The sequence below is a fragment of the Hypomesus transpacificus genome, chromosome 11 (assembly GCF_021917145.1).
Source record: "Hypomesus transpacificus isolate Combined female chromosome 11, fHypTra1, whole genome shotgun sequence".
NCBI lineage: Eukaryota > Metazoa > Chordata > Actinopteri > Osmeriformes > Osmeridae > Hypomesus > Hypomesus transpacificus.
In genome coordinates, this window is record NC_061070.1 from 4,642,339 (window position 1) to 4,660,752 (window position 18,414).

Below are 18,414 nucleotides of genomic sequence, written 5' to 3' on the forward strand. Positions count from 1 at the left end.
TTATCTCTCCCATTTCAGAAGCAACCTTGAATCCAGGCAGAGACAGCACCCGAGCAGAAGGGATGCGTAGGGAAGAACAAACTCCTTGATACACGAGAGAACAAGCTCAACCCTTTTTGATATTTCTGTTTCAATTGCACTGTATAATATATGCTGGGGCAGGGACAGATAGCCAGTTGGACTTCGTGAACCAGCCCAAACTCTGTTGCGGGTAGGGAAACGTAGACAACCCCAGAGCTCTGTACTTGTTGATTTCCAACTGCTGCATTAAAGCTGATATTATCGGACCTCTGCGACTCCAGATCACTCTTTCTAGAACACATATTTGTGTCATTGGATATCATCATTACATATTGGATTAGACACAGTAAATTTAAATCCTTCAATAGTCAGAGCGATGGCATCGTCTGTGGACCTGTTGAACCGGTATGCAAACTGCATAGGGTCCAGTGTGGGGGGCAGCGAGGAGCAGATGAATGATTTAACTAGCCGCTCGAAGCACTTCAAGGCTAGCTGCAACTGTCAGGCCAAATAGTGTCCTAGGGCCAAATAGTGTCCTACCTGACGTCACAATGCCGTTCCGAAGCAAGGACGCGTCCGTCGCTATGCCGACCTTAAATTCCTGAGATATTTACGCGTGCTAGCAGGAAACTGTCATGGTTGCTATACTGGTTACTAGGTAGGAAGTTTTGTATTTAGGCTTATTTAAACCAGTTTATTCTACTCTATTTAAAGTTTTCACTCGTTCGACATTCCTGAGACAGCAACGCGCGCAGGTAGAATTCTATACGTGTTGCCTTCCCGGTCTGTTAAAATTGATGCTAAATAAGTGAATTCTTTTAACAAAAACAATTAGCCAGCTAGCACTAGCTATCAAACGAGTGAAAACTTTAAATAGTAGAGTAGAATAAACTGGTTTACATAAGCCTAAATACAAAACTTCCTACCTAGTAACCAGTATAGCAACCATGACAGTTTCCTGCTAGCACGCGTAAATATCTCAGGAATTTAAGGTCGGCATAGCAACGGACGCGTCCTTGCTTTGGAACGGCATTGTGACGTCAGGTAGGACACTATTTGGCCCTAGGACACTATTTGGCCTGACACAACCGTTGCCAAAAAAATATTCAATTGGTTGTGAAGGCGCTGGAGTCACACACTCACTCTCACACTTTCTCTATTTGAGGGCAAGTTTGTTTTACCATATTTTCATTTGGGGGGTTTGGCACGTTGTTGGATGTCAAAGCTTACTAATGTGAGGGCTCCAGACTGCGACCAAATGGTCGCATTTTGCGACCAGTTTTTGAGACGGTGCGAGCATTTTTTACAAGCACTCGCGCATGTGCGACCTACAAATTTGGAATGTATTGAGTGTGCACAATGTCAGCACACGTTAGCAACGACGCATTGATAAGACGTTCTAATCTAGTAACACAGCGATACCAGCGAGCCCTCAGCGTTAGTACCGTAGCTAAAAGTCTTGGAAAGTTTAGGCTATTTTTAGCTAGGTTCCTACAAACATGTCTTAATCTGCCAGACAAGTGGGTTCCCCTTCGTTCTTTTGGTGAGCAGTTTCACTAGCCCTTCTTACCCGGCGTCATGGAGCCGAGCAGCTAAATACTTATTTAGCACTAGCGTTGCTACTGTATCCCTGCCTGTGTTTAAGCTGTTGCGCTGTTATACTCAGCAAGTATCGTGTTGTGGTGTTGGGAGGACTGATCGAAAAGTGCATCATACATTTAAGTATTTTAGCTAAGACTTGCATGTACAGTAGGCCTACCTAATGTCACATGAAATAATGTATTTAAACTCAAGCTTATATGGTGTGTCGCTGTAGGCTATATCAGTTTTAAAAAAACGGAGCCATCTGCAACCAACGCAGGCACACCAGGGGCGATTCTAGGATCAGACCTTTAGGGGTCCTCAGCCCCCAATGAGAATGTGACATGAATACAGTGCCTTGCAAAAGTGCTAAACAAAAATCCCCTTGCTAATATAAATCCCTAATTTCACTGGATAACAATGACATACATCAATACATTTACGTATTATTATGCAAACTATTGAATGAATTAAAAAACTAAGAATATGTCCTTTCTTCATGAACTACCAGCATCAAATGATAATAAACAATATATTAAAAAATATATATTATCTTTAGGGGTGCTGAGATTAAATTTAGGGGTGCTTGAGCACTCCCTAAAAGGGTCTAAAATTGCCACTGAATTGTACCCCCTCTAGTTACATTAATAAATGCATTGCAGGTCAATATGTGGTGTGCCCCTAAATTTTCTGCTTGCGAAGTATGGGAATACTTCGACTTAACGCTATCACCCAACAATAAGGTGGTTTGTACACTGTGCAAAGTTGCAATGGCATACCACAGCAGCACTTGCGCTATGCACAAGCACCTGAAAAGAAAACATACAGGCGCTATACTGGATGATTGACTGCCAGAAAAGGCTAAACCACCATTGTCTGGTGTTGTCTACTCATGTTTATTAGGGAGAGCCTTTTTAGAGCCTGTTGTCATTGTAGCTGCTAAATACACTTATTATTAAAGCTATTAAGTCATCTGCCTGCTACCTTAGAGTTTCCATTGAATACATGTTTAGGTAGGTTAGAATCTGGGTTTATTCTACGTTGGTTGATAACCGTAACCATGACGCGTTGCTAGGACAATACATTTACATTTATTAATTTAGCAGACGCTTTTATCCAAAGCGACTTCCAAGAGAGAGCTTTACAAAGTGCATAGGTCACTGATAATAACAACAAGATAGCCCCACAGCATTGCGGGTAGTCAAATCAAGAAGTACATATTGTGAACAACCAAAAAATGGTGCTAAAGGGAAGAAACCATAAGAGCATGTAGTTAAACAAGTTAAATTACACAACATTAATCTCTAAGTGCAGGTGTACCTGTAGAAAAGCAATAAAAATAGGATTAACTTAAATAGAATACAACAGTTTAAACCAGCTACCACTAACCAACAAGAGCAACAGTCTAAGCAAGAGTCATTGTGATCCTTGAGGAGACTAGCGTTGGGTTCAGCAAACCATTCCTAAGTACCATTGTACTCCCGGAACAAGTGCGTCTTGAGCCTTCTCTTGAAGATGGAGAGACAGTCCGTGTCTCTGATGGAGGTGGGGAGTTGATTCCACCACTGGGGTGCGGGCGGTCTTGAGAGGTGGGACCACCAGGCGGTTGTCTGAAGAAGACCGTAGGTGGCGGGTGGGGGTGTAAGGCTGCAGGAGAGACTTGATGTAGTCGGGCGCAGTCCCGTTCACTGCTCGGAAGGTCAGTATCAGGGTCTTGAATCTGATGCGGGCCGTTATGGGTAGCCAGTGGAGGGAGATGAGGAGCGGGGTAACGTGGGAGCGTCTGGGTAGATTGTAGACCAGGCGGGCCGCTGCGTTCTTGAGACGTATGAAGTGATTTAAAGACGTTAGCCCTACTCCGGCTCTAGTGTGTGGTAAATGTAGACTACCTGGTTCTTAGATAATTGACGAGTATCGCTATCGAATCATTACCGAACTGGCACAAGCACCAGCCCAGAACCTTGGAATTTTCGGTTTAAAAGGGGTGTGTGTTCGTGTGTATGTTAGGATGTGTTATGTACCTTTACTAAATATTTTAATTAGCGTTGGAGTTGGGGGTCAGCCATCTGACCCCCATAAAACCAAAAAGTCAGTCAACACTGGTGCTGTTACACATGCTGAAACGTACTGTCAGTCAGTTTACTAACCTGTAATAATTTGGGACTAATTACGTCTTTCCTGCGTTGTCAAATCCAACCAGTAACAAGGTTACTTTCCTCTTTGTAAAAAACTCAAAACAAAAACCAGCCCAAACTCTGTTGCGGGTAGGGAAACGTAGACCGCCCCACAGCTCTGTACTTGTTGTTTTCCAACTGCTGCATTAAAGCTGATATTATCGTACCTCTGCGACTCCAGACCACTCTTTCTAGAACACAGATTTATGTCATTGTATACCATCATTACATATTGGATTAGACACAAATACTTTAAATCCTTCACAGGCAGCCCTCACGGTGATCTCTCAAGTCTCACGCATGCGTTAAGACTTCCCACTGTTGGAGTTTCGCGCCAGTAAAGGTGGTCTCGCGGCCCAGGGCAGAGTTGCCAATTTAGCGACATTGTCGCTAGATCTGGTGACTTTCCAAACCCTCCTGGTGACTTTTGTTGTCAAAAGCAACTAACGACAAATCTAGCGACTTTTTCCAGTGTTGTTTGAGATTTGCTGGTGTTTTAGAGACTCTGACGTGAAAGCATGGATAGTTTTGCAGTATCGCCTCAACGTCCAGCGGGAGCCACCGTGAGCTCCTTCCCAAAGCACAAACAGGCCGCCAGTCTCACAATAGCCTCGCACAGCAGCAGACCCACACGCTCCGCATCCAGACTGCAAATGAATCACGCATGCGCTAAGCCACCGTTGTTCCCGCCCTGATTTATAGAGAAAAATGATACTGTACATAAGTATAAATGTTTCTTCACTGTCACTTCACTGAAATAGATCACCACATTTGACCTCACAGCCTCAGTCACTTACTCACCTCCTTCTGAAACCCTTGCTAGGTAGTTATGTCGTCGAAGTCAAAACTATACTCGCTAAAATACAGGAAGGAGTGGGAATCAAACATTGAGTTTAAAGGCTGGTTGAAACCGTTTATTGGTGATGATAACGGTGATGATGATGACGGGCATACTGTCTGATTCAAACCATTCAAATAGCCTATCTTGTTGCGATTTAGTGACACTCAATAGTATATTTCGTCATCAGCAGCAATTACGTCATTTAGCGACTTTTAGGACAACCAATAGCTACTTTCCTTACTGAGGAGTGGGCAACACTGGTCCAGGGGTAGTTTACTTCAGACTGATTTCATCTCAGGACAGAAAGACGTTAGCAGAAGGTAGCTACTTACATTTAGCTGCTTTAATCAAGTTTAGTCTTAGGTAAAGTACTTAACATTAGTAATGTGTAATTATATAAATCCGTCTGTTGATAAGTGAAAGGGTAGATCAAGTTAACCAGTCGACGGTGCTAATATGCTAGCTGCTGTAACTGTCGCTACTATAGTACCTGCAGAGTTGTTAGCTAATTATTTAGCTTATCTGTATGGTGGCCCTGAAGTGCAAACGACACCCCTTAATATGAGTTCATCCTCCAATTTAAAACACTCCCCCCAAATACGAGTCAACTCCCCCCCAAAATATGACTTGCTCACCTCCCCCCAATACGAAGACAAATTCCCCCAAATGGGAAACGACATTACATTAACTCAACAACACATAACATTAACTTGAAATGGAAATGGTTGGTACTACACTTAGTAGCTGGTTGGATGCAGTAACTAACAAGAAATAAGAAATTGATCGAAAGAAGGACAAAATGCAATGGCTTGACAGAATTACGTGCATCAGGACATTAGTTTGGATATCGAAGCATGTAGCAAGTAGTAGGCTACTTATGCAAAAGTATAAATTGTGTGTTAAATGTAAACTTCGATAGAGAAACAACCATCCTGCTCCACGTAAGCCCCCGAGCCTGGCTGAGTCTAGCCTGGGTGTTGGAAATGTCTGAGCAACATTGTTATACAGTCTGAAAAGAATATTGCTGTGTATATGTTTGAGCTTAGGGAGAGAAGCACTGCACCCCAGTGCGGATAAGCGTAAGAGAGACACCCAAGGAACGTTTCTGTTTGCCTTAAACTTCATGCTTTGCTAAAAACTTTGATGTCTTGCAAATGCATTTATGAAGTGCTGGTGTAGCAGAATGTCATCCAAGGGTCACAGACTCTCACCTCCACATGTGGGAGGTGAAAAGTCTTGTCTCCATCCTGTAACATGTTTTGAACCATGTATGTAAGAACTGCCTATTACTGTAAAGCTTTAAGCAACTCTGTATCGACGCAGACTTGTTACCTTGCAAGAAATAAACCATTGAACCCGACGACTCTGTGAGCTTCTAGATAAATAAATATACCTAACACTGGGATCTGAGGGTGCTAGCAGACGATGGTCCGACTTCACGCTGCCCAGGAGCGAGTCGACCACCCGACTTATGATCTCACTGCTTCCGTCAATGGACTCTTCTGGAAGGATGTCGTCGTCCCCCGTGTCGATAGTCGTGCATCTGACGATCGGACAACTGTCGTAAACGACGTTGTTGTCCATCGGAGTCCCTGGCAGCGTGACCTGTTCAAACTCAAAGGCCTTCGACCTTTGGGTTTTGACAGGGGTCGACCTCTGACCCTCAATGCGCTCCAGAATTGGACTCTTCTTCTTGGAGTCAGGCTTCTCGATCCTCTCCTCGTGGCCACAGAGGCATAAGAGTCCGTCCGTTTTGGGCTCGCCTCCCCCTATGACGTGGCCTCATCTGGAGACGACTGGACATAAAATACGACTGATCTTTCTTTGTAATTCATCGATCAGCCTGAAGGCAAACAGCAGACCCCTGGGGCTTCGCGCCGGGCCCTCCTGCTGTTTCAGAAAGGGCCTGGATGTCGTTCAGAAAGGCCTGGACAATCGCTGTAGCCTCCCGTTTCATATTCTCGGAGGTCGCGGTGGGTTCGCGGATCTCTATCGCCGCCCGGTGGAACAGGCAGCAGTGCTTCAGCGGCCGATTTGAAGTGGGGATTCGCGGGAACGCTGGGAGACGACGGGCTCCGTCTGGTGAGAGTGGGAGACAGAACTTGGACTGGGCAGATCTCTCTCTGATCTCTGTCACGACCACTTTCTCAACGAAGGCCTTCGTTTGTACTATTCTGACACTCTGTTTCTTTGGAGCTGCATTTGCAACATCGACTGATTCATTGTATTTGACTAGTTTTCATTGCGTATCTTGTGATTGCAATCATTATTTACATTAAACTACAAATAACTTGGTCCGATATTTAACCTTGTATTATTCTCCACTACCTAGTTTGACCATCCTTAACACTGTCCCACAGGAGATGTTTAACAAAGTCCCTTCGTATAGGAATTACTTGGCTGAAAAAATATTTCACAGGGGGTACATCACTGAAAAAAAAGTTGAAGACCACTGCTTTACGCTATTGTGTATCTGAAAACAAATTCATGTGTAAAGTTAACATACCAGACACCAATTAAGTTTGTTATTCTGTCAAATTGAATAACTTGCCTTCCAGATTAAATATCTGTACTTGGTCTTGGATTTTGTGAAATACGTTTCTAAATGAATGCGAAATCCAGTGCAATTTATGTTTTTTGTCCTCTTCATTACGCCTTTTTTGACTAAAGAAATGTATACTCCGGAGCGATTTATAATCCGAAAAATACGGTAACTGTCTTATCATTTTCAACAGAATTTATTACATTGTGAAATTCACCTAAGAGCAGTTGGTTGGAATAGTGGCCCAATGTTGGACCTTTGAAGAAAATGGGGTAAATGTCAGTCTAACCCTTGTTAACAATTCATACCATGGAGTTGTTGAATACTCGATTGTGATTGGTTGCAACACTTTTCAAGGGCATATATTAATTCTCAATGTTGAGAAGGAGATCTATCTTTAAGTCATGGTTAATTCCCTAAATAATTAATTGTAAAAGTTATACACTAACTTTTATCTGTATATAATACAGTTATGACATTGGAGTTGTATATGTTTCAGCAACAAACAGCAAACTGGCCACCAACCAACCACTCCACAGTGTTGCCAACTTGGTGACTTTCTTGCTAAACCCTCCTGGCGACTTTTTGTCAAAAGCGACTAGCGACAAATCTAGCAATTTATTCCGGTGTTCGGATTTACAAGTTTTTCTGAAAAAAGTTAGTTAATTTATTCTGATTGTCATAAGGTTCCATGACTATCCACACAAGGTATCGTATATCTTTGAATAAACGCTGCAGCGTTTATTAAATATTGTTCATTTTTGGTGCAGCGTTTATTTCAGGGCGGCGTTTGTTTAGTAAGGGAGATTTTGAGAATTGTAGCTGCAGTGCAGCCATAGACAACTTCGTTGCTGGCATTGTGACAAATGAATCATGCAGCATGTTTAATTTACTACCGCTGACCTCCTTATCCATTCTTTGATTGTCTATGAGTAACTTTCTCATTGGCTATTGATTAGATGTGCGTTGGTAGTACAACTGTCTCAGATAGGCTACAAGTGTTCTACATTGTGTAGATATCTGAAGCAGCATGCCGAAACGTTCATAAACGTTAACTTTCTCCATTGCTTTCTGTTCGAAAGCTATTTAGGCCTACATGTGTAATAAATACTGGGGTTGAATTTAACCAATTAAAGGGGCAATTGACTGGGTTTTTTGGGTATTTCACACTGTTCCTTAAGGTCTCCGAATAGGGTATGTAACATTGGTTGGGTTGAAAATGGCCCGGGTGCTGTTCTATGCCCTCTTAGGCCGTAAGGTGAAGCCATTTTTCGTTTCATCCCGTTCCCATATAAGGGGCACTACATTCCTTTGATTCAGATAAAAACACCTATTGGTTTTGAGCAACAGAAAAAAAGTTCTCGATGTGGAATCCTGCAGTTTTTTTTAAAATTCGTGTTTAAAGTCAGCACTAGTTCTTTCATTGCGTAATTATATTTTGATCATGAGTGATGTGTCAATCATCACGTGCTTACCGCTCGACCAATAAAGTGGACGCTTTTTGAAATATCAAGTTCAAGTAGTATAGCAGCATAAGTTTCTGTAAAGTGTATAAGAGTCCAAGATGTCTTCTCAATCAATCTCAAGTAGCGAAAACGAGGAAATTACGACCAGACCTACTTCAAAACTACGTGGAAAGGATTTAAGAAAATATGCTATATGCATCTCCCGTCCATAAAGAAAGAACAAATAAAGGATTTTACCCGCACACGGTGGGATACATTCACAAACAGCGTCAAAAGGTGGCATGCCCTGCATGGTGAGAATCAGAGAATAGCGGAAACATACAAACATTGTCTAGAAGTTGAGTTTGACAATGTTCCCAAAGAAGCTGGATTTCACTTAACTTGCTACAGGCGTTTCATTGACAAAAAGCGCCTGGATACGGCCGAGAAACGGGTCACACAGTTTCCTGAAGCTCAAGATGCTCACAAAGTACAGTCTGCGTCATTATGTAGTAGTAGCTCAACAATTGAATGTCCGACAAAGAAACTTAGGTCCAGGACGGGCCTCCCAGTAGCTTGCGTGGGCCCTGTGCTTCCTGCCTTGTGCATCATTTGTAAGAAAATGGACAAGTACATTACTGTTGCAGGCAAACGCCAGAAGGACCATCTTTCACAGGCAGAAACGTTGTCAGCAGGTAAGTAAACACTAAAGTACACACACGTTATATGTTGAAATGAAGTTTTATGCCATATGGTGGGTACCATGGCTAACTTTCAATTACAATTACATAATGTATTGAATATTTATTGTAGACAGTCATTTGTATTGTTTTGCATACAGCTACAGTCAGAACCCTCAATATTGTATACCGGTTAAGTATTTAAGTTTAAGTAAAAACTGTTAAGTTTTTATTTACAAATGTATGTAATTATAGTTTGTTTTATTGACAGGCCAGTTGCTGAAAGCTGCGGAAATGAAGGAAGACACAAGCATTCTTGTGCATGTTCAAGATAAAGACTGTGTGTCTCTAGAGGTGCGATATCACAAGTCCTGTTACAGTACACCAGGTTCTTGACAAAGCCTACTGCAACAGACCGTGGGACCTCAGAAGAACAGTGAGTCATATTGCATTATCAAATAATTAATAATTCCCAAAGTAAACAGTTTGATTTGCTAATGTATTTATAAGACAGAAGCCATTGGGAAATAGTGGTAGCACAGAATATTTTTTGAGTTTTTAATGTGTTCCCTTTTCAGAAATGAGCCAGCCTTAAATGACAGCTACAAGATCTTCTTTGAGACGGTCATCCGCCATAGAATACTTGTAAACCAAGAGGTGTTGACAATGACGCAGCTTAGAAGGATCTTTTTAAATCTTGTGAAAAGACATGAAGATCTTGATGCTTCAAACTACAGGTAATTTAAAGAGATTCTTCTAGAACTATATATTTATTGTTACCGTCCTTGGTGTGAATGGGCCTTAATACACAGTGTATTTGAACTTGTTTTCAGTGTGAATATATCTTTATTTAAACCATTGTGATAATCTTTCACTGTATCTATGTTTCAGGCAGGATAAATTGAAGAGGAGGTTGGCCCGTGATTTCCCCCAGCTGGTGTTTCACTCCCCCAACAAGCGCAACATCAGTGAGCTTGTTTTTGTTGAGACACTGTCTGCTGATAAGCTGATAGATAGAATACCTCACCCATCAGGTACAGAAACAGCAGAATCAACTGAAGTAACTAGCCAAAGTGATGGCGAAAACACGCCAAGTACATCAGCTGGTCCGCAAAGACTAACTTCAATGGCCTATATCAATACTACAGAGCACACAAAGTATGGAGGATTATAGGGGCCAAAACTAAATAAATAAACACTTGGATAAATACATAATTATATAACACAAAGCTTAAATAAATGACACAAAATATATAAATGTTACATGTATTTGTGTGTATATATATATATGTTTACGTTTTCATGTGTTTACATTTATTCATTTATACTTACATTTATTCATTTATACTTACATTTATTTATTTATACTTACATTTATGTATTTATACTTACATTTATCCACGGTGAAACTTGCTGCAGCAAAATAAATCTGTCGTCCCCCCTTCACCAAGTCAGGGGGCGGGTCAAAGCCTCTGATTGGTGAATGAACAGTATTACACACCAGGCAGGCTCAACCAGTCGATCAAGCTCTCTTCGATCCAGAAGGATAGCGAATTTTGGCGGGTATGGAGGTCTAGTTTAATGGAAGTTATTGAGCCTAATTTAAACAAATCAAGACACCATAATGTCCCAGAAGACATACCCTCAGCTGCTGCGTGAGGCTGCATCCTTAATCGAAGAGGCCCTCAACTCGTCTACTACTAGTAGTAGTACTAGTACTACTACTACTAGCGCTGTCGTTACCCCATCACGTCTAGACCCTGGGGCTAACGTTACATCTACCATCACTCCAATTCGAGGCAAGTAAAATTATGTTGATCATAGTTATATGATCTTTATCAAGTTATGGGGCATTCATACCAGCGGCGCGGCGAAGGGATTTCACGTTCTGCTTGCATCAAATACAATTTGTGTCAGGACGATGATAAAGTTTGAAGCTATGTGCAGCTAGCTAGCTAGTATTTTCTTCCATGACTAGCTAGGGTGTGTGCGTGCTTGCGTGCGTGTGTGTATGTAGCCTATGTATGTAACCTATGTATGTAGCCTATGAATGTCAAATCTGTTTGTGGATAATGTCTCACACAACTAAAGCAAGCCATGTGTGCTGTGTAAAGATGCAAAGGAACAAAACAGATGAGCAGATAATGAGTAATATAGTAAATGTTTTTTTATTTAGGATTATTTAATGTAATACTAAAACCTTGAATGTGTTCTTCTTACTTATCAACAGCGGAGGTAGCTAGATTGTTTGCTCCCTACAACAGAGGGTCCAACACCACCAGAGGGTCCAACACCAGATTCAACAGACGAACACTGCCAGCATCAAACATCCAACGGACAAGCTTCACTCACTTTTTCTGTGTTCTTAGTGACCACATTGCTACCAACACACCAACCATACAGGAAAAAGCAGACCTGAAGGCGTCAGGGCTGGGCGAAAAAAGAATCTCCTTCACAGGTCTGTGTACCATTTACCATTGTGTACTATTTACACTGTATTCCAATGTAAAGCCCCAGTGTAGAAGAGGTGAAGTAATACAAATGTGCAGGGCAGAGGATCCGAGATCGCAAATGCACACTTATGTATAGGTTTTTTAACCTGTGATGCTCAGTCTTGTGGTGCATGTTTTGAAATATAGGAAATGAAGCAGACACACAGATTTTAACTTCAACTCTAATCGACAACTACCCAAAGCTGAAGGAGGCAGGAGGCTTTGAACTGATGAGAATCGGTGGCACAACAAGGTCCAGAGAGCTCTCTGTAATTCCATGTCCAAGTGAGGGTTACAGTATTCGCCATTTAAAGGCCCCAGAGACTATGGTTGGAAGAGCCACCATATATGTTTGACCACTTCAATGCAGTCTGGACCTTGGCCCTGTAAGTTCATATTTTATGTTCATATTTACATTCACATTTATGTCTTCATAACAGTAAAAAAAATTATCTACTATGTAACTGTATTAAAATGGTTTCAGTATTCTCAGACCGTCCAGGGACCCATGGTATCGTGCATCACGTGCCAACAGGTCTTCACCTTCACCGATGTGAAAGGCCACAGGGAAACATGCAATGGGTATGTGTGTGTTTGTGAGTGAGAACATGTTTTTATTGTTGTTTTTTGTAGACCTATTTCTGGTTTATACACTGTAATAAAACTGAACTATGAAGTTGTCAGATTAGTTTAAGATCAAAAAAGGGTACATTTTCTTTTGTGAAATTCTGTTGAGGTTAGAATTAATCAGTTTCATCAGCCAGTTCAGATGAACACTGGATATTTTTCAGTCAGTGGGACTGTAATAATATCTAATTCGTAGGAGTTTGGATCAGGCATCTACAAGCAATAGTGTACCAGTGACAGCAGAGCCACAAGCAGCATCAGCCAGCGTTGTTGCTTATGAGCCCACAACATCAGCTTCAAACAGTTTAAGCAGGAGAGCAAGAGGAGAAACTTCAATGGCCACGACCAGTGAGAGATCAGGACACCCTTTTCTAGTGGATGACAATGATGTGGAGGACAAAGAAGGTTTGCATGTTAGGAAAAAAAAACATGGTATACGCTTAAGTTAGGAATAGTGAAGTAATACAAATTTGGCTAAAAACCGATACAATACAGAGTACTATTCTAGATTCAAATCTAACACCTATCCTGCTATAGGTGGTACAGTTGAGTTCTGAAAGTTATTGAAGCAGTTGAACCCAGGCCCTTCTCAAAAAAATTATTGCATGGTGCTGACTAGTATTCTCTTGTTTTTAACCTTACATAATGGCAATATTGGAAATCTATCACTGATCCAAAGTGTGCTGCGCAAGACTTCAAAAGGGCTCTACTGGGCCAGAATGAATCCGAAAGACCCCTCCGTCTTAAAATGGACCTGGCAGACAGCGAGGAGGACAGGGAGAGGGCTATGCTGTGGTTCTACAAGGAAAAGCGCAATTGGGCTTCTCCGCTGAATTGTACTTTGGAAGGTTGGCATAGCAATACAGCACACCCACACAACAGAATGACAAGGCATTCAAGTTAACAATTAAGACAAATTCTTAATTGTGGAATAGTCTGAGATAGACGGAGACATCAGTTGATGTATTTTTGTTTTCTATATGCAGTTGTGCAGAATTATATCTCCATATCTACTGCCTACCAGAGATTTGGTTGTAATTTTTACTGAAATTTAGCTTTTTAAAATGTTTACAAAAATCTAGTAACTTACTAACAGCAAAGTGCTATGATAAAACCGGCCGATAAATGTTGTAAGGTGGCAGCCCTTTACAGTTACTGAGTTACCAGTTACTGAGTTGTAGTGTACAAAAATGTTTATTTATTTTCAGGTGATGCTGCTGTTGGACCTGGAGTAGTCCGCCACTTCCTCACCACATTGATGTCAAAAATTCAGTTGGGATTCAACTTGAACCTTGGTAAGTAGTTTTTGTAAATATATAAATGTATAAATATATAAATGTACAATATTTCACATAGTAAATTACTGCTTTGAAGATGGTCCTAGATCGCATCAATTGGCCCCTTGAGAATGACAGCGACGAGGATGAAGACTTCAGCCTGGAGGAGAAGTGCCGCACCACCGGCTTCCTAAGGACGTTCATAGAAAATGGTATGTGACAAGATGCCTCCATAAATACTGTTCAGTTACTGTTGAGTAAAAAAAAAGGTTCACTGCTTGTGCTGTAAACATTGTTTGCTAAGGATGTTTAGAAATTAGAGAAAATATTTAAGAAAATGTCTCTTCTCTAAATTTCACAGCATCATCAACACAGCTGGCCGAACTACTAAAATTCTGGGTCGGATGGGAGGTCCTTCCACGAGAGATACATGTTGAAATCTCACGGGCTCGATTTCCATCCTCATCTACCTGCTTTGAGAGGCTGAAATTGCCTGTCCATTTTGAGTCCTATGCAGACTTTGAAACAGCACTTAAAGCATCTATTCAGAGTGCTCACACAGGATTCGGTCTAATGTAACAAGGACAGTGAGGAGGAGAAAAGGGGGTTGATGGCAGGGGTTCTTAGGGCACAAATAGTTAAGTGTTAAAAGTCTTAGTTTGAGTCGATCTAATCTCTATCAAATTTTCAAATATATTTATATATTTTTTTTCTTCTGACTTGTAGGAGGGCCTACAAGCAAGTACGTCAAGTACATTTGTTCTCAAAGTATTGGTTCTCAATTTTTTGTTATCACACAATGCTACCCAAACACAATACCTTTAACAAACGTTGGTAGTTCCCACACCTATCAAGGGATCTTATCTTTCATCCATCATCCTTGATAGATGTTGCACGGTCTCAAGGTAGATCTGCATTGCATCGGAGCAGGACTCCACTGGACCAGGCAATGAGGCCACTTCATCCTCAAGTTGGCGAGGCAGTTGAACCTCGGGTACAGTCACTCTGCCATGGTGGTTGTGTGGTCCGTCCCAGTCAATTCCATAGTCTTCATCCACCTGAAGTACACAATTGATTTCACACATTTCGTGTAAGTTTAGTTAAAAAATTATATACCATTTACCTGGTAACAGTTTTAAAACTCCATGAATTAAAGTAAATGAGAAAAGTAGCATGTATGGTCCTTTTCTGTTTTTACAGTAATTTGGTGAATTGCACTGTAATATAACCACCCACGGTGTCTATAATAGATCAGTTAAATATCATTTTATACAGAAGAATAACGTGGAAGTACAACATCAATGCCTTTGATTGAGCCATATGATTCAGTAGCAAACTTTACAATTACAATTGATATACCTCTGCTAGATCCTCCAGATCTTCCCATGCATGGCTCATCCACAGTTGCAGTGGGGTTTGATTGTGCTCAGTTCTGAGACCATGATTGTTCCAGCCATCTTTGAACGAGTCAAGGTGCTTCTGTATAAGTGGAATGAATGTCCAGTGCAAGGCATACAGATGGACTTAGTTGTCTGGCTCAAGAAGTCCCTGCTCTTCCAAATTGAAGAAGATGTGGCAGAACAGGTCCAGCACATGCTCATACACATCCCTCCACATCCTCTCAATTCTGTAAATATACAGCAAATATGAGTAATAATGACTTGATTTTCTTTTACTGTGGGTTTTGGTGGTTGTACATTTCATCACCTTTGGTTGTGGACACTTCGGCCTGTGATGTGCGAGTGTCTGTTTGCTCCTCTTCGCTGAATCATCAACTCTGCCACAACTGTGTTCTCCCCACCCTTGTCGGAACGAACCCTTGAAGGCAACCCAAACTGATCAACAGCTGTTTGAAAGCTGTTGAGGACAGTGTCTGCACGGTTATTTGTTGAGACTGTAAGGTACACTAGCAGTCAACTGAAGCCGTCGATTCCACCGTGAACCACAAATCTCCATCTGTTTTGGGGGGGAACAGAATAACGGGTGTTTTCACTTAAAATATGAAATTATGCTAAAAACCAAATAGGGCTTGACTCAAGCATTTCAGTAGCATTCATTATAAAAACAGTAGCATCAGGGTTATCATCACCTCCAAGCATAGGTCTATCATTGACATATTTGTATTAACAATGCCCATTTGTGTTGTGTTATATCAGCAATAGGCCTACGCCCCGCGAGTCTGTGTTAATCATCGGCAAAGCACGGACTCGCGGGGCTTGTTGCTTTTCTAAAACTGTTACAACAAGTATTTGATATGATTTTCATAAATAAAGACAATTAAATTTAAGAAACAAAACAGTTTAATAATGAACAGTCATTCTTCCGCCACTACAAAGTATAGTTAAATCGTTGCCACGCAACAGCCAAGATGAAACACTTGCGCTACCGAATCAAAAGGGATAGATAGAAAGATATACTTTATTAATCCCGTGGGGAAATTCAGGTAGCCTATTTCTCACAGCTCTCATTTACAATTACATACAATATGTACAGACAATAAAATACAAACAGACAATACAATAAGTTATGTACAGTGAAGATGTATATGTATATTGTAGGTGAAAGACGTGGTGCAGTGTGAAGTCATATATTAGAGTTTTATGACAGCTGGGACAAAGGATCTCCTAAGACGCTCAGTCCGAGAACGTAAGGTGTTGAGCCACCCGCTACGGAGGCTGCTGGACTGTCCTGCCAGGACATGGTGGAGGAGGGGATGATTAACATTGCCCATGATGGCCAAGAGCTTGCCCCGCATCCGTATCTCCACCACAGTCCCCAGTGAGTCCGGGCTCTGCCCCACCGCCTTCCTGACCAGCTTGTCCATCCGCCCAGTGTCCCTCTTGGACATATGCCTCCCCAGCAAATCAAATTCACAACTAATTCTGCCGTTCTGTAGGTTGCTTGCTACCTTGTAACGTCTTTTTTTAATAGAAATATTCGATGCACAGTAATATGTAATGTTACAATAGAATCAAATCAAATTTATTTGTATAGCCCTTTTTACACGCAAGCATGTCACAGAGGGCTTCACATGCGCCCATAGAACTGCCCCTCAACCAACCTAAACCCTCAAGGAGAATAGTACCCGCAATAGAATGTTATAAGGACAACTTGAAAGGTAATGCTGTATTTTACAACGGCATGGAACGCGATATAGTCAATCACAATCAAGGATTGGAACAATCAGTTTTAGAAAACTAGACTTACATTCTGTGCAAGGCCTCTACTGGGCAGTTGTTTGCTTGGTGTTGCAATATCATTTAATTAAGTTAGCATATGAACATTATGATTATAATCACAGATGGTAGTTATTGCACTCTACTTGTGATTTCCATCAATGTGCCATAGACTATTAGGTCCAGGCACAGAATACTGTCTTCTTCGGAGTGTCTGCAGTCGAAGAGCTCTTATGGCAGTCCCCGCTGGGTCCACTCTGCGCAAAGTAGCTTGCACCTTTGAAACAAAAAAAATGTTCAGTTGAGTTCTGGATTTTAATAAGTATTTATCAATCTGTAGATTGGGAGAGAAAACCAGACCTAGGATAATAAATGACGACAAAACACCATGCAGGCTTTGGTCTGTGTCTCTCTCCGATCGGAAGGCCGGAGGACCATCTTTTATAGAGCACAAGAATGTAAATAGATGGTGACAGTCAGGCAGTAATGACGTTACAACAGTCTCAGAGAAAAAGATTCACAGCTCCCTAACACATGACAACTCTCAGACTAGAGAGATCAGTAGTCATGACAAGGGACGTTTACCCAGTACTTTCTCCTGACCCCGAACATAACCCTGACACAGACACAATCTAGCCTACTCTTATTAATAGCAAGCTCACATGAGAACATACTAACTAATATCCAATGACTAGTTTTATTGATTAGTGAATAATGTAAGCACACGGGAAATCCCAATTTCTTCCACACCAGCCAGACCATCTTACTTGGAACTCGCACTCCTCTTGATTTTAGATGACCATGAATCAGCTTGTACCCCGTGTTGGGATGAATTCTATGGACATCAGTGACAATACCGTCCAATTCCTCATCACAAATTTACATTTAGTCATTTTTAGTCACAAATCAAGAAATACAGATCTGAAACTCTGTAATGAACAATAAATAATAGGACTGTCAATCGACGACTGATATTTAACTTATAATAATACTATTGTTTGTTAACGTATTTGCAAACCTATATAGCCCTTAAAGCTTATGGTGTTGCAAATTAGCTGCCAGTGTCATCTAGTCCCTGCTACGCTACCAGCAATTGGTTACCCATCTTAATCTTAAAGTGGCCTACCTGATACCACTCTGCTGAATTCGTCGCTTGATAGTGCGCTTGGACACTCCAAAAAGGTTGGCAATGTCGTATATTTTCAGGCCAGAGAGTGCGTAGTGTTCAATTGTGCCAGCCGACAAATCAAAAAGAGTACGACCCCTAGGTTGTCCAGGGTTTACCGTCTCTGTTGTTTCACTCTGCAGCCTCATCTGCTGTACCATATCGCTGAGGATTGTGAACACATTTTCGTCGATGTCTGTGTCAGTCAGGGCCGATATTGTTGCTATAATTTCAGCAAAGCCCTCAATATGATTTAAAAAAAAAAGTGAATCATCAGTTGCCTCCATCTGTCCAGCTACAGCCAACATTTCGACCACAGTAGCATGCAATATTTCATTAACAGATTCCGCACCGGGTGCTGCCATCTTGAATTAGTCAAAAGTAATCGATTCA

The 18,414-nt window shown here is 41.4% G+C and overlaps 2 long non-coding RNA genes across 2 annotated transcripts; both read left to right on the forward strand.

Annotated features, from left to right (window-relative positions):
• Nucleotides 1-9,573: 9,573 nt before the first annotated feature.
• On the forward strand, nt 9,574-10,248 carry LOC124474158. The gene is made up of 3 exons (XR_006956790.1): nt 9,574-9,720; nt 9,863-10,021; nt 10,176-10,248. It is a non-coding gene; the product is annotated as an uncharacterized LOC124474158 (long non-coding RNA).
• A 1,271-nt stretch (nt 10,249-11,519) lies between these two features.
• On the forward strand, nt 11,520-14,763 carry LOC124473991. Its single transcript, XR_006956765.1, has 6 exons — nt 11,520-11,742; nt 11,924-12,162; nt 12,261-13,251; nt 13,612-13,698; nt 13,778-13,892; nt 14,042-14,763. It is a non-coding gene; the product is annotated as an uncharacterized LOC124473991 (long non-coding RNA).
• Nucleotides 14,764-18,414: the final 3,651 nt, after the last annotated feature.